Source organism: Neofelis nebulosa, chromosome 13 (genome assembly GCF_028018385.1).
Source record: "Neofelis nebulosa isolate mNeoNeb1 chromosome 13, mNeoNeb1.pri, whole genome shotgun sequence".
Taxonomy (NCBI): domain Eukaryota; kingdom Metazoa; phylum Chordata; class Mammalia; order Carnivora; family Felidae; genus Neofelis; species Neofelis nebulosa.
The window spans coordinates 62,792,198-62,804,801 of record NC_080794.1 but is presented as its reverse complement, the minus strand read 5'-3'; positions in this window follow the sequence as shown (position 1 = coordinate 62,804,801).

Genomic DNA, 12,604 nt, shown 5'->3' with positions numbered 1-12,604 from the left:
GGCCCCTGGGTGGCTCAGTCTGTTAAGCCTCTGACACTTGATTTCGGCTCAGGTCATGATCTCACAGTTGGTGAGTTGGAACCCTGTCCTGGAATTTTCTGTCTCCCTCTCTCTCTGTCCCCTGCCTCTCAAAAATAAATAAGTAAACATTTAAGAAAGAATAGTGCCATCATCTTCCAGTATTCACTCTGAGCCTCTCTTTGTGGAACCCCTCCCTCAATCCCATCCTTTGGCAACCAATGATTTGTTCTCCCCCTGTAGTTTTCCTTTTCCAGAATGTCACATAAGTGGAATAATACAATTAAAGCCTTTTGGATCTGGCTTCCCTTATTTAGCATAGCACATTTGAGAATCATCCATGTTGTTGTGCTTATCAGTAGTTCATTTCTTTTTATGGTTGGGTAATACGCTATTACATGGATGCACCACAGTTTGTTTATCCATTTACCAGTTAAAGAACATTTGAGTTATTTATAGTTTTTGGCAATTATGAATAAAGCAACTATCAATGTTTGTGTACAGGGTTTTGTATGAACATGTTTTCATTTTTCTTGGGCAAATTTATCATAGATCTGTATTACTATTAATTAATTAATTTTAATTTGAGAGAGAGTACATGTGGGGGAGAGGGGCAGAAGGAGAGAGAGAGAAAGAGAGAGAGGGAGAGAGAATCTTAAGCAGGCTCCAAGCTCAGCACAGACCCTGACATGGGGCACGATCTCACGACTCTGGGATCATGAACTGAGCTGAAATCAAGTCACTCAAATGACTGAGCCACCCAGGTGCCCCTATATCACTTTTTAATATGTAAAAGTAACAGTAATTTGACATACTACTTTTGGTACCTTCGACTCATTTAAAAATCATTGCTGTATGTAAATTTTATTTTCCCTAGGATCTGTGAGACCCCAAAGATATTCAGAAAGATTTACAAAGGGTAAAGCTCAATACAAATGGTTCTGACTAAAAGTTACCTTGTTTTCATTACAAACTCTTATCCAGAGTGGACGTAGCCCCTTCCCAGTTTGGGACTGGACAGAGAATGTGAAATAGGATGTAGGGACTGGAAAACAAACCTGCCATTGCCTCAAAATGCACTAGATCCTGTATACCACAAGCTGCCTTTTGCATGGGCTGCTTAAGAGACAGAAGGAAGATTTAATCTGAAGAGAGAACATTGAAGCATGTATGGGAAGTATAAGGGAAAGGGAGAAGAGGGGTCAAGCATGTGATCGTTTCTCTTAAGTATTGGCAAGAACTGCTCTCATTTTTCTCCTGACACTTAGATCTCTCTCTTCTCCCAACCTAAGTTCCTCAGCACAGAGGTACCTGCTATCCTAAGGGTCCTCCCACCTCATTTAAGCCATAGGACTTTGCCATCATTATAATACCACTTAACAGCTTTATCAAGTTTTAGTGCTACAAAGGAATTTCATATTTATTATTCCATACACACACTCACACACACCAATAGTCCTGTGAAGTAGATATAATTCTACCCATTTTACAGATCAGGTTAAATGACTGGGTAAAACTTCTTTGGACTCTAGATTGATGCTCCCTCACCTCTCAGTGTTTACCAGTACCAGAATAAAACCTTTCAAAAATTAGATCAGGAATTTAAAAACCTAAATTTCTGATTATAAAGTATGACATGCTCATTGAAAATAAAATTTTAATTCAGAAGAGCATTAATAAAAATAAACTATAACCTCACCATCCAAAGGTAGGCATTGTTAATATTTTGGCACATTTCCTTTTTTATTTTCTACATAGATAACAGAAATATACACACACATACACACACACACGCCCTAGTATGTTTGTATATTTTATAATTGAATGCATATTATACATACAATTCTACTCTGCTTCTGTCACTTAATATAACAAGAGCATTTTCCTGAATACAATAAAAAATTCTTTCATAAACATAATTTTTAATGAATGATACTATTACTATATCTGTATCTATTATATTGGGAGAGAGAGAACTGTAAGAATGAAACTATTTCCAGTGGCATCAGCTCTATTACTCACAAGTGTTAGGTGTAGGAAGGTGAATCCACTCTTCTGGGCCCATTTCCTCATCTGTGAAATGAAAGACAGTTTTAAGGCCCCTACCCTTTCATGAGTCAGTGAGTAAGGGCTAATGCACACTGGGTGAAGATAATCTAGAAAGACTGAGTACTTTTCCTTTACTGAACAGGAGAGTCTGGAAAAGTACTGGGTTTCCAGAGCTCTACTATAACTAAAAGGACACCTGGAGACAGGTTTAGGCAGTATGATTCTGGTAAGGAAGATCTGTCAAAAATAGCTCCATGGAATCTGAATGTTGACTATCTTCCTAGCTTATAAAATGGGCACTTCATAGTTTATAAGAAATTCCTCACTTTCCAGAGAGATGGAGGAAATGATACTTGCTTTTAATCTCATGACTATGCTATTTCAGAATGTTCATGTTAAAATGCTTTTTGTTATTTCATTACTTGTTCATTCATTCAGTAAATTTTTGTTAGTCAACAAAGTACCAAGCCCTGTGTTAGATACTGTGCATAGACAGATACCATGGTTGCCATCATGGAGCTAAGATTCTACTGAAGGTGACAGACATGAACCAGAAATTGCTTACCTCCCTAATTAATTAATTAATTACTCCTATGAAGGAGATGGTCAAAGTGCCATGTAAGTATATAATCTGGGAATTCATTTAAAGAGGAAGGTTTGTAAAGATTAAACCCCAAAATAGAATTTAATGAAAATGGAAGAATTTATACATGAGGAAGAAAAATATATTTTGTACCTTCTATCCCTTTTTGTACTACTTTAAAAATATTACAATGTATTAATACCATTCCTAATGATATTAACATTTATTGAGAGCCTATTATATGCTAAGTACATTATCCTTTTTAATCCTCAGAATAGATAAAAAAAAAAACTGAGGCTCTGAATGGGTAACTGTGAAAGTCATGTCATTAATGGGTAGTGGGGTCCAATTGGATACACAGTCTGAGTCTGGAGTCTACAGGTTAAAAAACCAGGAAAACAGTAATACCAGGGAACCCTTACATAAGGTTTATATATCAGGCATGAATAAACTCCTTTAATTCTCAAAAGAACCTTTGGAAGTAGGTATTATTATCATTTCCACTTTATGTGAAGAAATTAAGCTACAGACAGATTAAGTATTTTAGTAGCCAAGATTATACAACCAGTGGCATAAGCCCTATACTACACTATTTTACTCTGCACATAGTATTTCTACGTGTCACATTTTTGCCTGTTTACGTACATTGTTTTATACACCTGGCACTTATAGTGTTCCTATAATTATAATAGTCCTTTTCTTTTCATTTATTATTATAGCATATTTCCTTCAATAAAAGTATTTATAAGCATGTTTTTTCCTTTTTACTACCCTCTCCTCAACCTCTTTTGTTATTGTGGTTGTTGTTGATTTGTTGGTTTTACCATAGGCCCAGAGGATTGAGTTAATCACTTGCCTCAGTTCATGGGCTGTAAAGAGTCCTTCTTTACTTCATCCTAATCCCCAATCCCAATACCTCCCCCTTTAGGTAGCTACTCCAATATTTTGATATGTCCTTAAACATATGTATCCTTGTGAAATATATAATATTGGTGTTTTTTGGTGTTTTTTATTGAGATATGATTAACATATCATAAAATTCACCCTTTTAAACCAAACAAGTCAGTGTTTTTTAGCATGTTCATGAAGTTCTGCAACTACCATCACTATCTAATTCCAGAATGTTTTCATCACCCCCAAAAGATATCCTGTACCTGTTAGCAATCACTCTCCTTCTCTTGCCCCAGGGTCTAGCATCTGCTGATATACATTTGTCTGTGTATGTGCTTTTCATTTTCATTAAATGTGCTATGGAACTTGTGTTTCCTACATTTTCACTCAACACTATATTTGTAAAATCTGTCCATGTTGCTGAATGTATGCCTGGTTTAATGTTCCTAAATGCTGGGTGTCTTCCACAGTGGATAGCCATTCCCTTGGTGGTGGACACTTAGATTACTATCAACTTCCCACTACCATGCACAAAACCACAGTGAAAACCATGGCCATTCACTACTGGACATATAGGAGATTCCTCTGGGATGTCACTGCTGTGGCACTGTTGGGTCACAGTGTATATATACACTTAATTTCACTCAGTATAGCTAGATTATCCTCCACCGATAGTGTCTGTAGTTTCCTGTTTTCCTACCTCCTAGCTAAAACTTAGTATTATTCACTCTTCAAATGTGGCCAAGATGATGGGTGTGGAGTGCTACCTCATTTTAAAAATATGAATGTCTTTGCTTCCTAACAATTTTGAGCATCTCTTCATATATTTGTTAGCTTTTGGGTGTGAACTTGGGTGGAATGGGGCTAAAGTTTTGGGTTTTCATTTAAAGTATATCCGCTCTTTTGTAGGACATACATTCAACCTTGGTTTGTATCTGAAAACACTAACCCAGCTTTACTCTGCTTAAAGCTGTGGACCCTACTCAGACAGAAGCATAATATGTAGCTTCCCAGTATAGCAGGGGTAAGGCAGTCTGGATTTGTTAATGTCCAGACTTGTGTGCACAGCATTTCTGAGATACAGGCATTTCTATTGTTAATAAGAAAAGCTTTTGCCTAGGGAAGGGAGGGCTCCCCCCGCCCCCCCCCCCCCCCAAAAAAAAAAAGGTCAAGGGTTTTTTTTTGGAAATGATTAATCTCCAGTATCTGGGCAGTCAGAAGGTCAACCCCACATGATCATCAGCTAATCAATTTATTTAACACTGAAATCAGGTAATTCAGTGTGGGGTACTAGAGTGGGTCACAAAGATCTGGAAACAGAGGGAAACTCTAGGTAAGCAGAAAAGAAGATTGAAGATGTTTTCTTTACTGAGAAGAAATGGGGAAGATGGAATGTTTCTCAGATGTGATCAGCCTGAGTATTGTTTTTCAGGATAATATGTTCTCAGATGGGTAGGGAAAAAATCAATCTCATTGAGACAGTCTTTAATGCAGGAAAACATATTTTTTTTATTTAAAATTTTTTTTAACATTTATTCATTTTTGAGAGAGAGACATAGACAGAGCATGAGTGGGGAAGGGGCAGAGAGAGAGAGGGAGACATAGAATCAGAAGCAGGCTCCAGGCCCTGAGCTGTCAGCACAGAACCTGACGTGGAGCTCGAACTCACGGACTGCAAGATCATGACCTGAGCCCAAGTGGGATGCTTAACCGACTGAACCACCCAGGTGCCCCTGAAAACATAATTTTTTATAGAGCAATGTTTCTCTAATTTTATTTGGCATAATAATCGTAAAAATCACCTGGGAGGTTTGTTTTTGTTTAAACAGATTCTAGAAGAATACATAGGAAACTGGTAACAGTGGTTGCCTCTCTCAAGAGAAACTGGTTAGCTGGGAAATGGACAGGAGAGAGACTTTTTCCTTTTGATCTTTTAAATTTAGTACTATTAACATCCATTTTTGATTCAAAATTATTTATATTTAATAAAAATGCACATTCCTATTTCCATTTTGAATTTTTTATTTTTTTTACATTTATTTATTTTTGAGAGACAGAGAGAGACAGAGCACGAGTGGGGGAGGGACAGAGAGAGAGAGAGAGGGAGATACAGAATCCGAAGCAGGCTCCAGGCTCTAAGCTGTCAGCACAGAGCCTGATGCGGGGCTCGAACCCACAAACTGGGAGATCATGACCTGAGCCAAAGTCAGATGCCCAACCAACTGAACCACCCACCCAGGCACCCCTCCTATTTCCATTTTGATTCTGTGGATCAAGAATCTGCATTTTAACAAGCATCTCATGTGATTCCAACACAGCTGATCTGTTGGCTCACTTCTGGAGAAAAAGTGATACAAAGAAGTGGTTCTTAATCTCTTTTGGATTTACGCATTCCTGTGAATTTTTAATGAAAGCTATGGGCCTTTTCCCTAGAAAACTGCACATGTACTCAAAGACACAATAATGTGAATATGTTGTGATTACAGTTATAGAGGGTTCATGGGAACCTCAGCAGCATCATGTCCATGATCCTCATGTTAGGGACCCCAATACAGAGGTATTGTTCTATACCTTGGCAAAAAGTTATTTTTATAAGAAGTTTAGAGACTTGAGAACAATTTTAAGTGTGTGTATGTGTGTGTGTGTATGTCTGTGTGTACGCAGGTGACCTGTGTGTGTGTATAAGACAAGAACAGAAGTGATTTCTACTTTTGATGAAGGGGGTCCTTCTCCATTTCTAGAAGTAGTTCCTGACTAATAAAGGAACAGAAGATGGATCCCTCAACAATTCCTTCTAGCTACATCCTGTCCACAAACATGTTAATGAAATTTGCAGATGACCCTAAAAGCGGATATGCTGCAAACACCAGGAAAGCCAAAGAAATTATGTAAAACATTAGCAATATGGCAAAGAGAATGACACTCAACTTGGAAAAATTTCAGGTAGAGGCATCTGGGGAGAAGTAATTGGAAAGAAAATTTTTCATGGGGAGGGCAACACCTGGAAAGTAGTAATGGCTGTAATAGGCCCAAGGGTGATGCTAAATGGCAAATTAGATATATGTCTGTTGTATAATATTGTGAGAAAAATATGACACTGGCCTCTTGTTACAAAGCAGGGAGATAATGCTTCTTTCTGTTTGGCCCTGGTGAGATAGCACCTGGGATGCTGTTTTTAGTTTTGGACACTTCATTAGTGGAAAATTGTTGGTTAGCATTTGGGAATTTGGAGGCAAGAGACAGGAACAATTAAAAGCATTTATTTGACATGACACAACGTCACAGAGGGAAAGAGGAATAATGAAACTCTATACTTAAATTGTGTTGCTGAGAAATCAGAAGTTCTTTTCACTGTAATTTCAGCATAGAACCGTTGATCATTGGAGCAGGGAGGAAATTTGGAGATGACTTTCGGTGACATTTAAGTTCCTGGGCTGTGCTAAAATTTTGTTGGCTGGGCAGGTTGCTCTTGGGTTATGCATTTCACAGAGGTCTAGAAAGGGTCCTCTCAAAACATAGATCTGATTATTACTCTCTTGATGAAAACCCTTCAGTGGATTCCCATGGCATTTAGAATAAACCTAACTTTTTAACAGGGCCCACATTGTTCTGCTGAATATGACGTTTGCCTAAATCTTGGCTTCTACCACTCTCCCTTGAGCTTACCAATCTTCAGCCACACTGGCGTCCTTGCTGTTTCTAGAACTTTCCAAGATCATGTTCTTTGCATTTGCTGTTCATTCCTCCAGCTTCTTGCATTATTGATTCCTTCTCATCTTTCTTCCTTTCATTAACATGTTATCTAAAGTCTCCGTCCCCACACCACCATCCAGTTTATAGCACTATCTCAATCTGTAATTATATTTCTTTACTTACTCGTTTATCATCTTTCCCCCCTATTAGGACAACCTAGTAAACACTAAGAAGAGCAATTGTTGGGTCATATGATAAGGGGTAAGCTTTGTAAGAACTACCAAAACTGTCTTCTGAGGTGGCAGTACCACTTAACCTCCCCACCCAGCAATGGATGAGATTTCCTGTTGCTACACATCCTTTCTAGCATTTGGTGCTGTCAGTGTTTTGGATTTTGGTCATTCTGATAGGTATGTGGTAGTGTCTCTTTGTAGCTTTAATCTGCATTTCCCTAAACATATATGATGTGGAGCATCTTTTCATATGCTTGTTTGTCAACTGTGTATTTTCTGTGGTGAGGGACCTATTTAAGTCTTTTTAAAATCTCGTTTTCTTACTGTTAAGATAAGACTGACAGATAAAATTGTATATATTTAAATGTACAATGTGATGGTTTGATATACATATACATTGTGGAATGATGACCAGGAACAAGTTAATTAGCATATCTGTCATCTCACACAGTTAACTCTTTTTGTGTGTGTGCAATGAGAACACTGAAAATTTATTCTCAGCAAATTTCAAGTATAACATACTGTATTATTAACTATAGAGACCATGTTGTACGTTAGATACTCAGAACTCATTCATTTTATAACTGAAAGTTTGATCTACGTCTCCCCATTCCTCCCTTTTCCTAATCCCTGGAAGTCCCAGTTCTATTCTGTTTCTATGAGATTGACTTTTTTTTTTTTTTTAATTTCACATATAAGTGAGATCATACAGTATTTGTCTTTCTCCATCTGGCTTATTTCACTTAGCATAATGTATTCCAGGTTCATCCATGCTGTTGCAAATGGAAGGGTTTCGTTCCTTGTTTTTTAAAGGTGGAATAATAAAAAAGGTGGAATCCATTGTGTGTGTGTATATCACATTTTCTTTATCCGTTTACCTGGACACTCAGGTTGTTTCCATAAATTGGCTATTATGAATAATGCTGCAATGAGCATAGGGGTGCATATATCTTTTCAAATAAATTTTTTTGTTCTCTTCAGATAAATATCTGAAAGTAGGATTGCTGGATCATACAGTCATTCCCTCTCTTGCTCTTTTTTTTTTTTTTTTTTTTTTGAGGAGTCTTCATACCATTTACTTTTTAAAAAAAATTTTATTTATTTATTTATTTATTTATTTATTTATTTATTTAATGTTTGTTTATTTTTGAGAGAGAGAGAACATGAGCAGTAGAAGGGCAGAGAGAGAGGGAGACACAGAATCTGAAGCAGGTTCCAGACTCTGAGCTGTCAGCACAGAGCTCAACACAGGGCTTAAACTCAGGAACCATGAGATCCTGTCATGAGCTGAAGTTGGAGGCTTAACTGACTGGTCCACCCAGGTGCCACCATACCACTTTCTATAATGACTATTCCACCAACAGTGCATAAGGGTTCCCTTTCTCTACATCTTCACTGACACTTGTTACCTCTTCTCTTTTTGATAATTGCCATCCTAACAGGTATGAGGTGATGTCTTGTGGTTTTGATTTTCATTTTCCTAATGATTAGTGATGCTGAGCAACTTCTCATGTATCTATTGTCCATTTGTACATCTTCTTTGGAAAAATGTTCATTCAGATTCTTTGCCCATTTAAAAATTGGATAGTTTTTCTGCTATTGAGTTGTATGAGTTCCTTATATATTTTGAAATTTTTTTTTCAACGTTTTTTATTTATTTTTGGGACAGAGAGAGACAGAGCATGAACGGGGGAGGGGCAGAGAGAGAGGGAGACACAGAATCGGAAACAGGCTCCAGGCTCCGAGCCATCAGCCCAGAGCCTGACGCGGGGCTCGAACTCACGGACCGCGAGATTGTGACCTGGCTGAAGTCGGACGCTTAACCGACTGCGCCACCCAGGCGCCCCAAGTTCCTTATATATTTTGAATATTAACCCTTTATCAGATATATAGTTTATAAATATTTTCTCTCGTTATGTAGGTTGCCTTTTAATTTTATAATTTCCTTTGCTGTACAGAAACTTCTCAGTTTGAGATTGTTTCACTTGTTTATTTTAGCTTTTGTTGCATATGCTTTTGGTATCACATCCCAAAAAATCATTGCTAATACCAGTATCAAGAAGCTATCCCAATACATTTTCTTCTAGGAAATTTAAGGTTTCAGGTCTTACATTTAAGCCTTTAATCCACTTTGAGGTTTTTTTGTTTTGTTTTTTGTTTGCTTGTGTTTTGCTAAGTGGTGTAAGATAGGGGGTAAGTTTCATTCTTTTGCATGTGGCTGTGCAGTTTTTCCAACACCATTTATTGAAGACACTATCCTTTTCCCATTGTGTGTTCTTGTCAAAGAATAGTTGACTGTCGATGTGTAGGTTTATTTCTGGACTCTCCATCCTGTTCCATTTGTGCATGTGCCTTTGTTTATGCTAGTACCTTACTGTTTTAATTACTGTATCTTTGTAATGTTCTTTGAAATCAGGGAGTGTGATGACTTCAGCTTTGTTTTTTTTCAAGATAGTTTGGTTATATGGGTATTTTGTGGTTCCATATGAATTTGTTGATTGTTTTTATATTTCCATGAAAAATATATTTGAAATATTATTAAATAAATAAATTCTATCTCAGATATAATTGACATACATCACTGTAAGTGTAGGGTATAACAGAATAATGGTTTGATTTACATATATTGTGAAATGATGACTGCAGTAAGCTTAGTTCACATCCATCATCTCATATAGACACAATAAAAAGAGAAATTTAAAAAAGTAGGGAGGAAAAGAAAAAAAAGAATTTTTTTCCTTGTGATGAGATCTCTTAGGATATGCTCTCTTAACAACTTTTATATATGTTATATAACAGTATTGACTGTAGTCATCATGCTGTACATTACATCCCTAGTATTTATCTTGTAACTGGAAATTTATACCTTTTTATCACCTTACTTCAATTCCTCCATCCCCTCTCCAGCTTTTGTATAGCCGCCCCTTTTCTCTTTTAGTTTCTGTTTGCATGGCATATCTTTTTCTTTTTTTGATTTTTAAAAAATTATTTTCATTAGTTAATATACAGTGCAATATTCGTATCAGAAGTAGAATTCAGTGATTCATCAGTGACATACAACCCCAGAGCTCATCACAACAAGTGCCCTTCTAAATACCCATGACCCATCTAGCCCATCTCCTACCAACCTCCCTCCATCAACCCTCAGTTTGTTCTCTATCATTAAGAGTCTCTTGTAGTTTGTGTCTCTCTCTTCTATTCCCCCCTTTCCCATATGTTCTTCTGTTTTCTTTCTTAAATTCCATGGCATATCTTTTTCCACTACTTCACCTTCAGCCTATGTTTGTCCTTAAAGTTAAAGTGAGTCTTTTGTAGGCAGCATATAGTTTGGTCTGTTTGTTTAATCCATTCAGCCTCTTTCTGTGTCTTTTGATTGGAGAATTTAATCCATTTACATTTGGAAAAATTACTGCTACATAAAGATTTACTATTGCCATTTTGTCAGTTGCTTCCTGTTTGTTTTGTAGTCCACCTGTTCCTTTCTTCCTCCTTTGCTGTTTTCCTTTGTGATTGGTAATTTTTTTTTTTTGTAGTAGTATGCTTTGATTCTTTTCTCTTTATATTTAGTCTAGCTACTGTAGGTTTTGCTTTGTGCTTACTATGAGACTTTCATAATACATCTTATAATGGTCTATTTTAATCCATCATCTTAAGATAAATTGCATAAAAAAGCTCTACATATTTACTTGTCCTCCCACACACATATTGTATTGTAAATGTCACAATACAACTTTTTATGTTGGATATCCACTACAAGAATATTCAGCTATAGTTATTTTTAACACTTTAGTCTTTTCGTCTTTACACTAGAATACAAAGCAATTTTTACACCATCATTCCAGCATTAGAGTATTGTAAATTTGACTATATATTTACCTTTACCATGAATTTCAAGCTTTCATATGTTTTCTGGTTACTAATTAGTATATTTTTGCTTCAGCTTGAAGAACTCCCTTCTTTTTATGGAGTTCTCCCTCCAGTTCTTGTAAGGAAAGTCTAGTAGTGATAAATTCTTTCAGCTTTTGTTTGGGAAGAGATGTATGTATGTATGTATAAAACAGAAATATGATTACATCAACCCCTGCCTCCAATGGTTCTCTATTGGTTTTAGGATAAAATACAGAGCCTTTAACATGGCTTATCAAAGTCCTCTGTGGACAGCTTTCTCTTTGTTTCATCATTCTACTTCTCAGTAGTGCTAAGTGACAGAACTGGAATTTGAACCCAGATAACTGACTTCCCAGGACCAATATTCCTAATTGTTTCCTTGCATTGTCCCAACAGTCAACCATAATGAACCTCTTTTATCATCTCCCATGAACGAATTTTCTTATCTTTATATTTTGCTACATTCTGTTGCCTCTGCTTGGAATTTTCTCTACTTTTCTTGACTTGGAAAACTCCTCCTTTATTTACCCTTCAGATCTCAGCTGAGAAGTTTCCCTATCTTACATACAGCTTTACATAATTCCCTAAGTCTGGGTCAGAAGTCCCTGCCTTACATTCCTTTAAATCCCCTTTCTTCCCTTGACATACAATTTGTTCATTATATTATAATGGCTAGTGTATTTACTTCCTTGACAAGAATTTAGTTTCTGTGATTTCAAGGACTGTGATTATCTTATGGGTCATTACATCCCCAAGGCCTACCACATAGTAGGCACTGGGAACATACTTGTATAATGAACAGAAGGTTTACAATTCCTTTAAAGGGTATTCTCTTATTGTGGACATTTTTATATGCTTAACACTGGAGGTCGGTAAGGTAATACTAGAGTTATTTTCCTGTTAGGCTCTCTTGTGGGGGTGAATCAAAGCACAACCTGGAAAGAACTCAAAGGCAGCAGAGATGCTCAGGTGAGACAGAGACAAACGGAGGCCTGGGGTGGGTGGAAGCCGCACCGCTTTGCTCCTAGTGCTTCCCCTCAACGGCCTTTTTTGCCGCTGTAAAGGTATTTTGGCTAGGTGCGGCCACACCTTCCCTAGGGGGCGTCTGTGAGCCCCGGGAGGACGGCTACTTCTCAGCCAGAACCCACCTCACGGCCCCGGCCCGTAACATCGCGATACCTTGTCACCAACGAAGAAGCGCCCGCAATACCTCCTCCGCAGCCCTGAATGATCCTGTTGGCAGCTTCCT